We start from the raw sequence: 12,819 nt of genomic DNA on the forward strand, positions 1-12,819 counted from the left end.
TAACACGAAAAAAATAACACGAAAAAAATAACACGAAAAAAATAACACGAAAAAAATAACGTCCAACACTTTATATTCCATGATTCTTGCTGGCTGTACATCACACCTTTAGTCCTCTTAATGCAGATATTGTATATTGGATTAGATTAAAGCTGTTTCTATTTCATTTTCCTGGAATTCCTAAACTTCCTCAGTTGTTTCTATTCGAGAAGATGTATGAAAAGGGATTCAAGCAAAAATTTTTTTTAGAATGCCATATGGGCTTAAAAAGGGATGACTCTGTAATTTTCTTACAATTTGAAGTTGTGTTTTTTTTCAGGATTCAACTGATGTAAATACCCCAGAAGCAGAAGTTCCCAGAGAAATATTAATGAGATGGTGAGACACTTTTCTATTGCTCTAATCCAGGGTGCCACATAACCTGATGCCTTTCTCTCCGAGGCACATTTAAAGTTCTTCCATCTATTCATTTCCTATTATTTGCCTCTTCAATAAAGTTAATCTCTTTCTGTATCACTGTGTATTGCAGTCATATATCCTCCTGCTGGACCAGCCTCATACTTTCTAGACAATTTTGTTGCTTGACTTCCCTATAATACCACCATCGGTCTTAGTAAATTTTATATCCCCATTAATAACCCTAATGCCCATGCTGTCTCTAAACTCCTGTCACTAACATCCTTCTTTAGTTTATCTATGTGCTAATCCCATGCTAGCTCCCTGTAGCTCATCTGAACCACCTCAGACCTGCATATAGAACATATTTCTCTTGTTCTTTTTACTCTTTTGACACTATTTATCATAACACACTTCCCTCTGCCGCTGAGCTTTCTCCTGATATATCATATCACACAGGGACACCACAATGCCAGACACGGCAAATACTGTAGCTCAAACCAGAGCTTTTCAGATGTGAACACACACTTGAGCAACAATGGACCAATTTCTGTTCATAATCAGACACTTTCTTTCTAGGGATCCTTCGCAACTCTTCTCAACGTTTAATTCCTTACATTCCCCTACGCCATGCCATCCTTCTACTATGTTGACTGCTCAAAAAAATGACATTGCTTCTAACAACCAACCTTCCTTTCTGAAAACTCCATAATATCTATGCAATTCCATCCCAGCTTTAATAAATGTTGTCCTACGTCTATTTATTCCTTTCCACTAAACTGGAATTTCCGCCACGCAATAATATTTCCTATACAAAAAACTTACTGTACCCTTCCAGTTTTGATAACCTTCATATGAGCTCTGTATTTCTCTTTTAACTATACCACTACAGGTATAGGATCTGTTGTTCAGAAACCTGTTTTACAGAAAGCTCTGAATTAGGGGCTGGCTTTCTCCATAGACCCCATTTTATCCAAATAATCTAAATTTAATTTCTCTATAATAATAATAATAATAATAATAATAATAATAATAATAATAATAATAATAATAATAAAACAGTACTTTGTACTTGATCCAAACTAAGATACAATTAATCCTTATTGGAGGCAAAACCAGTCTATTGGGTTTATTTAATGTTTAAATTGTTTTCTAGTAGACTTAAATCATCAGTTATCCAGAAAACCCCAGGTCCCGAGCATTCTGGATAACTGGTCCCATACCTGTACTACATGTATCTGCTGTCTTCCTGATGATGGTCTGCTTGAACCCCTTCAATCTGGTTTCAGGCTACAGAATTCTTCTCTAACAAAACTCACCAATTATCTAGAGCTAAAAACCACTTCTGCTTACTAATGCTCTATCATTTTTCAAGTGTTTGACACCACTGTTCACCCCCTTCTTATCCAATCACTATATTCTCTTAATATTATCTTTAATGATTTTCCTTGTACCTTTTTAATTGTTTTATTCATGTCTCCTAGAATGGAGCTTTCTCTTCTCCCTTACCTTATTCTATGGGTGTACCTCATATCTCTAATTATTATGGTTTTATGTGTATCCTTCTTTCCTTAGCCTCTCTTATGGTAGCCTCTCTTATGGCTTACAAAACTACCTTATAATTGGTCCTGCTTATTTCAACCCAGATCTCTTAACCCATGTTCCTTATTTTCAGCCTTTGCTGCTTGGATGTTCAGTGCTATCATGAATTCCTCTTATCCCTTCAACACCCATAACATCCCTGAAATCTGTATTGATGCAACAGCTTTATTTTCACCACACTTCCCCAGGCCCAGAGCCTTTGGATTATTTTTAATGCTGTCCCCTCCTTCAGTCCTTCAATCAATCCAATCAATCAATAACTATATTGTGTCTGTTTCACCTATGAAAAATTGGACCATTCTCTTTGCAAAGGCAATGCACAAACCATGCCATCAGGACAACACCTTGTTTCTAGACAAAGCATCCCCAAGCTTGTTTATGAGAAATAAGAGTCACATATGATTAAACATGAAAAAAAAGATAATGATATAAATACAGGCATAGTTGTTCTCTAAGGCTGCTAAAATCTGGAACCAGAATAGGTTACACTCTTACAGAAACTAGAGAGCGGCATCATTGTCATGAGCATTTATTTATACAGTGCCAGCAAGTTACTTAACTAGAATATTAATAAACAGGGGAATGAGTAGATTAACAAATAATGGTTCTGGAATGAAGTTGAGAAATAAGAGGGTTCCCAAGAGCTTAGAGTGGGAAAATATCAAACAGTTGTTACACTATATACACATAGGCAGACTGCATGGAATAGTACAGAACAGAAACAATATTACTAATCAATTGCAATGCAAACAGAAAACAATTTGGCTATTTCTGGGGTATTTAAAGCCATGTTTAACCAAATAAGACAATAGGACATTCATCCGACATAAATATACATATTAATAGAGCTTTGGAAAAAAACACACGCAAGAGCAAGGTAACAATATATTATATTTTTTTAAATGTATATGGAATCATTTCACTTTAACAGCCAAGAACACGGAGCAGAAGTCTGGCATCTCTCCAGCATTTATAAGTAGCTCTATGCCAACCATAATTACTTCACTTTCATTTATAATTATTTAGGATACTGATTTGATTAAAATAAAGGTTCATGATATGCAGTATATAGCATCCCTTTCAAAGCTTCATAGATAAAATGTTTATGGTTAGATTATGTGGAATCCTACAGGTCTGTGGTTATGTTGGGAGTAAATAACAAAGCTTCGAAAACCTATAACATACAAATAACAGTATATGTACATTATAAAAATAATTATATTAAATAAATAAAAATAAAATGAAAGTAAATAGCCAGTACTATGACCCATTGAGATGCTTTGCCAAATAATAACTGATAATCGGATGTAATCCTTGCCTGGTACATCCGCTAGAGCAAGCAGGGAATTTTTTCATAGTCTACAATGGAGTACAATGGAGAAATAAAGGATTCAGCCTCCGCCATATAATAATATGCAGGATAATGTGCCCCCACTAAAATTTAAAAGACTATAAGAGGTACAGTGTAGTGATGGGCGAATTTGTCCCGTTTTGCCGGAAAATTTACATTTCCCACAAAATTTGCGAAACAATGAAAAATTAGCGAAAAATCATGAAAATGGATAGTTCACGAAAAAATCGTCAAATTCGACCATTTTCACAAAGATCTTTAAATCCGGACGGTTTCACTAAACTATTTAGAAATTTGAAGATTTTCACTATAAAATTGTGAAATTCTAAGGATTTCACTTAAAAAATCATGAAATGTCAAGGTTTTCACAAAAAAAATCGTGAAAATCTGACATTTTCAAGAAAAAATTGTGAAGATCGAAAATTTACGCCGGCGGCGAAACGAGGAAATTCGCGGAGAATTCGTGCCAGGTGAATTTATTCGCCCATCACTAGTACAATGTCCAGACAATCTGTCAGCGAACTTCAAGGTGATTTCTAATTGTCTTTTAAATTTCAGTAGGTGGTATCAGCGCTGACATGGAAGTGGCACCAATTGCAACAATGGAGATGGACGTGCTGTTAGAGAGGATCACAAACACAAATGAAGTTTCCTCATATATGGTAGTGGTGACCTTACATGCAGTAACAAGAGGAGCTTTACATCAGGGCTCCTTGTGCTGCTGTTCACTTCGTAGATAGAAGAAAGTTACAGAAGAGAGTGGACACCCATAGACACAAAAATTGCAACAATAAAGAAGCTAATTCAAGGGAGCCCATCCATTAGACAGCTCCAAAGCAATAACAGAAATGCAAGGGAACTGCATACTATTTGCAATGGGAGCTCCTTTTTTATCCATTTGGTATAAAGCAATGATCCCCAACCAGTGGCTCCGAGCTGAGAGGATACTCAAGCCTAATAAATCATTTGTTTTATGTGAGTATTTCAAGCTGTTTTTTTATAGAGCCATGAGGAGTCTTGAAGACTTTCCTTTGAATCATAACATCTCTCCCACAGTCCTAATGGTATCTGTGACTATATATATATAGCGACATTATATATATGTGACAATATAAAGAGATTCTTAACTCTAAGGGGCAGATTTATCAAAGTCAAGGTCAATTTTCAAATGAAAAAAATTTGAATTTCAAGCTATTTTTTGTTTACTCCAACTTGGGGATAGTCCAAATTCAAAAATTAGAATATCGTAATTTATCATGTATTGTCTCTTTAAAAATTTGACTTCGACCATTAGCCATTTAAAACCTATTTGGAGTCAATTGGTGGACTTTGAAAAATCTAGGGTTTTTTTTGGAAAAACTTTGAATCGAATTCATTCGAATGCGCTATTCCTTTGAATTTGGCCCAGTACGGACCTATTCGGTTGAAAACTGACCTATTCGACCAAAAAAAACTTAGACTTAATTTCTATTGGTCTTTTTGAATTCGAATCTTGAAATGTTAATGCTTTTATTGCAAGCACATTGTACAACAAAGTCCAACAATTCAGTCCTTTTTTAAAGATAGCTTTTTTTGTTCTTGCAATAAATGCATTAAAATTTTTAAGAAAGGTTTGCAGACACCGATAGGAATGTGATATATATATACAGTATATATATATTGAATAAGTAGTAGTGTACCTGATGTGTGCTGGGCCCCCTGCATAAAAAGGGGCAGGGTCTGGTGTACAGCAATGCCTACCCTCTCTCCCTCCTACCAACCTACTTCCTGCCCTGCCTGCCTACTCTCCACCCACCGCCAGCCTTCTTCCTCCCTCCACTTGTCAATTCTGATACCTCCATGGGATTCTTCAGTCTATAGAGGAAGCAGACCCCGTTGTCCAGGTCCCCCCACAGCTATGATGTCTGCTTCCTCTATAGTTATGCCACTGTGAATAAGTATATTTTTATAAATTCCATAGAATGACACCACATATGGGGCTCATTAATCTACACTGGGCAAATTTGCTCATGGGCAGTTACCTATAGCAACCAATCAGGGATTAGCTTTTTGAAGCCAGCTGCCAGTAGAACATTGAATGCAGCAATTTGATTGGTTGCCATGGGATACTGCTCATGGGCAAATTTGCCCAGTGTTGATAAATGACCCCGATCAATTCTTATGTCCTCTGTTTTGTTGGGACCCCAGCAGATACTCCTGAGGGTATAGGCAGATTTCTCCATACACATGCCGGGAGAATTCAGTGATTTGCCGGGTGGCATCAGCTGCAGTGCCAAAGGTTGTATATCCCTCCAGTTCTTCTGTCATTTAGTTTATAAAGGCAAAGGTAACAGCTGCTCTGCAGATGTGCTCATTCTATACAAACAAAGGTTTCAGCCGCTATTTACTATGTCACAGATCAAGTCCAGCTTCTGGGAAAAACGGATGGGGAGGGAGATGGACAACATCCTTTGGGTTCCCAGCTATTTTCAACTTATAAGTAAACCACAGATATAAAAACCTTAGTCACGTTTTAACAGCACACTCAGACATCCCTCAAGTTCCAGACAGTTAAAGCAGATCAATGTGATGCATCTCAGGTCACTGTGGTACTGAAAGGGTTAACTATAATAAATGCAGCTACAGTGTGAATTTGCACTTAAAAAGCTTAACAAAGGATAAAAAGTGCCACAGTGAACCACTGCCTCTGAATATGCCCATAGTAGCTCATGCTCTGTGCTGCTCTCAGTTGTCTAAGGGTCAAATTTATCAATATTTCATATTGCGTTTCTTCCACAGTTGGCAAAAATCATGGCAGAAAAATATATTCAAGCTTTTTTTAAACTTGAATTATTACAATTTATTAGACAGGAAAAAAAAATGGAAACTCTGCCACCTGTCAGGATTTTATGCATGTCAATGGGGGTGTATCTAAAATCCAATCAACCTTTTTAATGTGATTAAATGCAACTTTATTTTATTTTTTAGGGTCCAATACCGTAGCAACCAGGCATTGATATGAATATGAGACTGGAATATGAATAGGAGAAAAGTAGCAATAACAATACATTTTTAGCCTTACAGAGCATTTATTTTTTAGATGGGGTCAGTGACCCCCATTTGAATGCTGGAAAGAGTCAGAAGAAGAAGGTACATAATTAAAAACCTATACAAAATAAATAATGAAGACCGATCGAAAAGTGTTTTAGAATTGGCCACTCTATAACCTACTACATTTAACTTAGGGTGAACCACCCTTTTATTGTGTCTTTTTAAATGGTTCTATCTAGTACGGCCCATTAAAGCCAAAGGTTTGTTTTTGCCTTTAAAGCCAAAAGACTTGTTTTCTTAAACACTGAGTCTTTTAAAAACAAAGTTTTGCAGTAAAGAGGCAATTCATAATAATGTATTCATAAACATGTCCCTCTTTCAACAGGAACAGAGACGGTAATTTAATTTGAATATTTCAGTTCTTGTTGCTGGAGGGGGGAGCAAAAAGTTATTTTCTCTATAAATAAATGATGGAGAAAATATTCCAGAATGCAGATGTATTAGTCATGTCTTCTTGGTAACTCAGAAGAAAAAGTGTTTTGCAGCCCTTACACGTTAGTATTGTCTGCAGTGTCACTGCTAACGTTGCAGGGGATTAGGCTCAATTATATCATCAGGATTCTTGCATCACGGCTTTTGATGACTAATGGAGAAAGAAAATCAAAATTCAGCAGTTTGTTAAAGAAAAGCAAATAAGGTTTGATGTTAGTGGTTATCAGCAGAACTGGGCAGAGGGATTCGATTAATACAAATTGTAGGAAATCGGGTGCCTTAAATCACAGGTTAGTTATTCATGATGATTCATGGACATTTTAACATCAATTCTGAAGCCGATTATTGGCCAAACTGAAATGAATTTAGTGATGTGACTATAAATATTAACATTGAAGCCAGACCTGGACCATCACGTTATACAGAGACAGAAGTAGAGAACATTCAGAGTGAACGTAAAATGTATTTCGTGTTTTTATATCGCGCTTGGTATTTTTCATTGCTGTATATACATATGCGAGACTTCAGGCACATTTTGATTTTCAAATAATTACTGGAGAAGGAAAAGATACTTTTTAATTTGGGAAACACTGGAAATCTCCCACTATATGCTCCCCAGTGGCTGTAAGAAAACGTAACATTTATTCTATTTCATTAAAATTGAGTTGAAGAAACATATACACATTGGACTTAAAAACATGATACAGGTATGGCATCCATTAGGCGAAAACCTGTTTTCCAAAAAGCTCCAAATTATGGAAAACTTGTCTCCCATAGACTCCACTTTATCAATAAAAGACAATTTTTTAAAAATTTTTTTTTTTTCTTTCCCATACCTGTACACATCTCCTACTTGCTGGACATATCGACCACCTAATATTAATTCCCCCATGGTGAACACCTTGTAAAGGTTGGCAATCTCTTTAGCAGCAATGTTCAATTCCCAACTACTTTACGCCCCGCAGGGCCAACAAGCCGTTTCCTTACTGCCACTAAGGAGAATATAGTGAGAGAATTCCAGTGTGCCCCATATAAAGAGAATCTTTTTCTTTACCACTAATTATTTGACGCACTCAGGAGCACCTGGTTCCACCCTCAGAATCCAAATAGTAAACTATGTCACTGGCTGAGTGTACAGATTATATACCCCCTAGTTTAACATTGACATTTTGATTTTTAGAATGTACTCCTCAGGTCCAGTTAATTTTGGCCAAAGTTTTCAACACAATTTTTGCCTCACTTCTTTTCCAACACTGATGAAGTTAGACTGGGGCTCCAACGAAACGCATTGGTATTTATTGACTGCAGATCTGTAGTGAAGTTACACTATTACAACTTAACTGCACAGAGTACACGCAGGCCTTACTACAAGTGCATTTGAGAGATCAGCAACTTGGAGATTCTGGAAGTATTTGATGACCCTTTTATCATTGAATACATTGACTGCAGACTGATCCTCTTTAAAAGGAAGTTGCACCCAGGTTTGACCTTGGGAGAGATTGTTCTTACCATCTGGTCTGCTTTTATCGGCTGTTTGTTTGCCCACAGTATAAATATCCTGTATATACATAGATTTCTTTACTCTATGTACCTTGTTTCAAGTGAATCAATTAAAGGATATTTTTGTGGTCTTCTTCATAGAAGAATTTGGGTCCCTTTATTGTTTGGTTTGGTTCCTGGCACTCTCTGGTAGAACACAACTTACATACACTCGGACTGTTTTAATAATTTTTTTAGGCTCCCAATGTTTAACAGAGGATCATGCTGCTTCATCCACATAATAAGTTGGGCACAAGTGGTTCTTAAATGCCTCCTACACTGGGTTTTGGGTGTTGCTGGCTGGCAGGCAAGGGGGCTCTTAAGCTAGGTGAGCAATAAGTGCTTGTCTTTTTCTCTGTCCTGCTACTTACTCCTGCTGCTTTGCTGCCTGTTCACCTCTGTCTATCTTTTGTTCCACTAGCCACAGCATTTTATGGCACAGTCCAGCCTCCAAGCATTTCATGGCTCTCTTTGATCCCCAAGGATTTCATGGCACAGAGTGGTCCCTGCCAAGCATTTCATGACAGACACAGTGACAGTTCCTATTTCAACCCCCACCTCTTGTCTCCAGGTGTGATTTATATAATATGACTGTGACAAGCAAGGTGGGGGGCGTCTGGCACTGGAAGGGCATACCACATTAAAATTACTAAGTGCCGAAGCGCCTAACGCTAGCGTGAATTCGCTAGCGTTGGGCATTTTCGTTATTTCGCAAATTCACTAACGGACGCTGGCATAACTTCACTAGTGTTACTTCGCACCCTTACGGCTGGCGGATTTGGGCAACTGACGTAACTACGCAAATTCACTAACGCGCGCATTGTTCTGAACGCTACCTTTTACGCCAGACTTCCTTCGCCACCTCAGACCAGGCGAAGCGCAATAGAGTAGATAGGGATTGCTTCAAAAAAAGTGATACTTTTTTCTAAGTCCCAAAAAAACGCTGGCGTTTTTTCTTTATTATGGGTGATAGGCTGAAAAAGATCGAAAATTTTTTTGGGGCTCCCCTCCTTCCCCCCTACATTTCCTAACTCATGGCAACTTAACTATACAGTGGGCACATGCGTAGGGCAAAATAAAAATTGTATTTGATGTTTTGAAGGTTTTTACAGGCTTGTGTAGTGCTGCTACGAATACTTCCATTGAAATTTGAATTTGGCGCCGTATGCAAATTAACCATCGCTAGCGTAACTTTGCTTTGCTTGGTGAATTAATGCTAGCACAAGTTTGAAACCTTACACTACCCCAGAACGCAACTTAGGATTTTAGTGAATTTGCGGAGCACTGGCGAAAATATGCCTGGCAAAGTGCGGTGAAGCGGACGCCAGCGCAACTACGATTTTTAGTGAATGTCCCACTTTGGGTCCTCAATGGTAGCAGGGCCTGATTGCGGAAATAGGTGCAATTGGCCTAACATCAACCTTATGTCTTCTTTTGGGATCTAAGAACTAGATCCTACAAGGGAACTGCCAAAGGGATTCTACACTACCCTGAGTCTACACACTTTAGTCCAATTTACTAAAAAGTCCTATCATACATTCTAGATCTAGAAAGACTACACAAAGAATCTACTCTACCACTAGCTAGTGCTCATTCCAAGGGTCCTGCTGTACTGACTTCCACAGAGGTCTGGTCTTAAAGGAATTGTTCAGTTTAAAAATAATAACTGGGTAAATAGATAGTACAGTATGTGCAAAATAAAAAAATGTTTCTAATATAGTTAGTTAGCCAAAAGTGTAATGTATAAAGGCTGGAGTGACTGGATGTGTAACATAATAGCCAGAACACTACTTCCTGCTTTGCAGCTCTCTTGGTTTCCACTGATTGGTTACCAGACAGTAACCAATCAGAGACTTGAGGGGAGGCCACATGAGTCATAACCATTTGCTTTTGAATCTGAGCTGCATGCTATGGATCAATTGCAAACTCACTGAACAGTTATGTACCATGTGGCTCCCCCTTCAAGTCGATGACTAACTCAGAGTTAGAGAGCTGAAAAGCAGGAAGTAGTGTTCTGTTCTGTTAGACATCCAGTCACTCCAGCCTTTATACATTACATTTTTGGCTAACTAACTAACTATATTAGAAATATTTTTTTTATTTTACACAGCCTATCTATTTATCCAGTTTTTATTTTTATACTGAACTGTTCCTTTAACCCAGGGCATTTCAGTTATTGCAATCAACTGACTATAGTATTTAAACATGGTGCAAACCTTCAATAAAACTTTCAATAAAAACATCAATTTCACCTTTACATTAACTTTAGCTTGGTCAAGCCAATTTTCTTAAAATGAAAACATTTTGCAGATTGTCTTAGAACCTCTCTACAGGAGTTTTTTTTTTTTTAAATTTTAATTAAATTTTAATGTTATCTCCCCTTTTAGGTTCACTTTACAAGCAACCCCTTCTCCATTCTGCCAGAACATTCATTATATTTGTGCGCATGAAGAAGCAGTTAGAAGTACCAAGGAAGCTGATAATGTAGGAGTTACAAGAAGATAATTGAAGGAAAAGCAAATCAGCTTTGTATCATTTTCTGATCCTTGGCAGCCCTGTGAATGAAGTTCAATGAGTTTATTAGATAAATCCACTGCCCCCATATGTTTACTCTAATTGAAATGCAGAACTATCTTTTAGTTAGGTTCCTTCCCACACATTAACATCTACTGTATCTTCATTATATCTCTACCTATAGAGGTTTGTTTTGTTTAAGTACTATCTATCCAGAAACTTTTAACTCCCCAATCCTGCCTATAATCCCCTGCTTCCCCCATAAACTGGCCAGTTTGGGGCACCCACAGCAGAAATATCTCCAAGGTGTGACAGTAACCCAAAAAATAATAGCTATTAAAGCTTGTGTAAAAAAAAAAAAATTATAAAATGAAAATTGCTTTTATACTGATAAAATATGAAAAGCTAATAACAGCAATTAGTGTGACCTTGCCAGAAATAGAATAACACTTTACCATGCACCAGGATCATAAGAGCTGAATGGTGGCTATTATATATTTGTTTACTAAAGAGGGAGAGGCCCTAAATATATAATGAATAAAGTATATAAGGATATTATAAGTTACCAATGAGTTCCATGACTTCTAATATCCTTATATTTTACAAGAGGAGGTACTTTATTTATTATAATCCACAGGTTTCAGTGAGTCATGTGACAAAATTACATCACTAAGCTCCGATTATAACCAAGCACCCTTTATAAGGATATCATTTTCAGGATATTCGTGGCTCTTGTGTATTATAAAGAATATATCAGCATTATAGTTAAAATCCAGTCTTACATTCAGCCCAACAAACCATCTCTCAGCCACACAATTTTTTTCCAAGTTAGAAAGACAGAGGAAATGGCAAATTGCACAAATAATAACAGTCATTCAGTTTTCCTTACATGACCTTGTATACTATAAATGAAAAGTGTGGTTCATCTTTAAGTAATCTTTTAGTATGTTATAGAATTATCAATTCTTTGCAACTTTTCAACATTTTTAATATTTTATAGTTTTTAAATGATATGCCTTTTTTTTTGTGACTTCTCCAGCTTTCAAATGGAGGTCCATCTAAAAAAAAAATGCTCTGTAAAGCTACAGATTTATTGTTGTTACTTTTATTACTCATTTTTCTATTCAGCCCCTCTCCTATTCATATTCCTGTCTCTTATACAAATCAATGCATGGTTGCTAGTATAATTTAGACCCTAGCAACCAGACTGCTAAATTGCAAACTGGAGAGCTGCTGAATAAAAAGCAAAATAGCTGAAAAACCGCAAATAAAAAAAGGAAAAAAAATGAAAAAATTGGAAATAGTCTCAGAATTTCACTCTCTACAATGTACCAGGCGTCTCCAACCTTTTTACTCGTGAGACACATTTAAATGTAAAAAAAAGTTGGGGAGCAACACAAGCATAAAAAAGTCCATGGGGATGTCAAATAAGGGCTATTATTGGCTATTGGTAGCCCCTATATGGACTGGTAGCCTACAGAAGACTCTGTTTGGCAGTACAATTGGTTTTTATGTAACCAAAACGTGTCTCCAAGCCTGGAATTCAAAAATAATCACCTGCTTTGAGGCCACTGGGAGCAACATCCAAGCGGATGGTGAGCAACATGTTGCTCGAGAGCTACTGGTTGGGGACCACTGCTCTACATCATACTAAAAGTTAACTCAAAGGTGAACAATCCCTTTAAAGTCAAATTATAAAGTTCATTAAGGATATTAACACACAGGCAGTGTTGGGCAAGCCCACTTGCAGTAAAACACAGTATATGAGAGTATAAGAGGGAGAGAGCGTTTCTCCAGTCAGTTGCTTAGCAGTTCCTTTGCACCACTGTCTCTTATCACAATTAACAGTAATACTTAGGAGGATCCGATGTATTGACGCCAGACACAAGCACATC

The 12,819-nt window shown here is 37.1% G+C and overlaps 1 long non-coding RNA gene across 1 annotated transcript; it reads left to right on the plus strand.

Annotated features, from left to right (window-relative positions):
- Window positions 1-318: 318 nt before the first annotated feature.
- On the plus strand, window positions 319-4,321 carry LOC121394856. The gene is made up of 2 exons (XR_005962040.1): window positions 319-378; window positions 3,908-4,321. It is a non-coding gene; the product is annotated as an uncharacterized LOC121394856 (long non-coding RNA).
- The last annotated feature ends 8,498 nt before the right edge of the window (window positions 4,322-12,819 follow it).

This window comes from Xenopus laevis, chromosome 6L (assembly GCF_017654675.1).
Source record: "Xenopus laevis strain J_2021 chromosome 6L, Xenopus_laevis_v10.1, whole genome shotgun sequence".
Taxonomy (NCBI): domain Eukaryota; kingdom Metazoa; phylum Chordata; class Amphibia; order Anura; family Pipidae; genus Xenopus; species Xenopus laevis.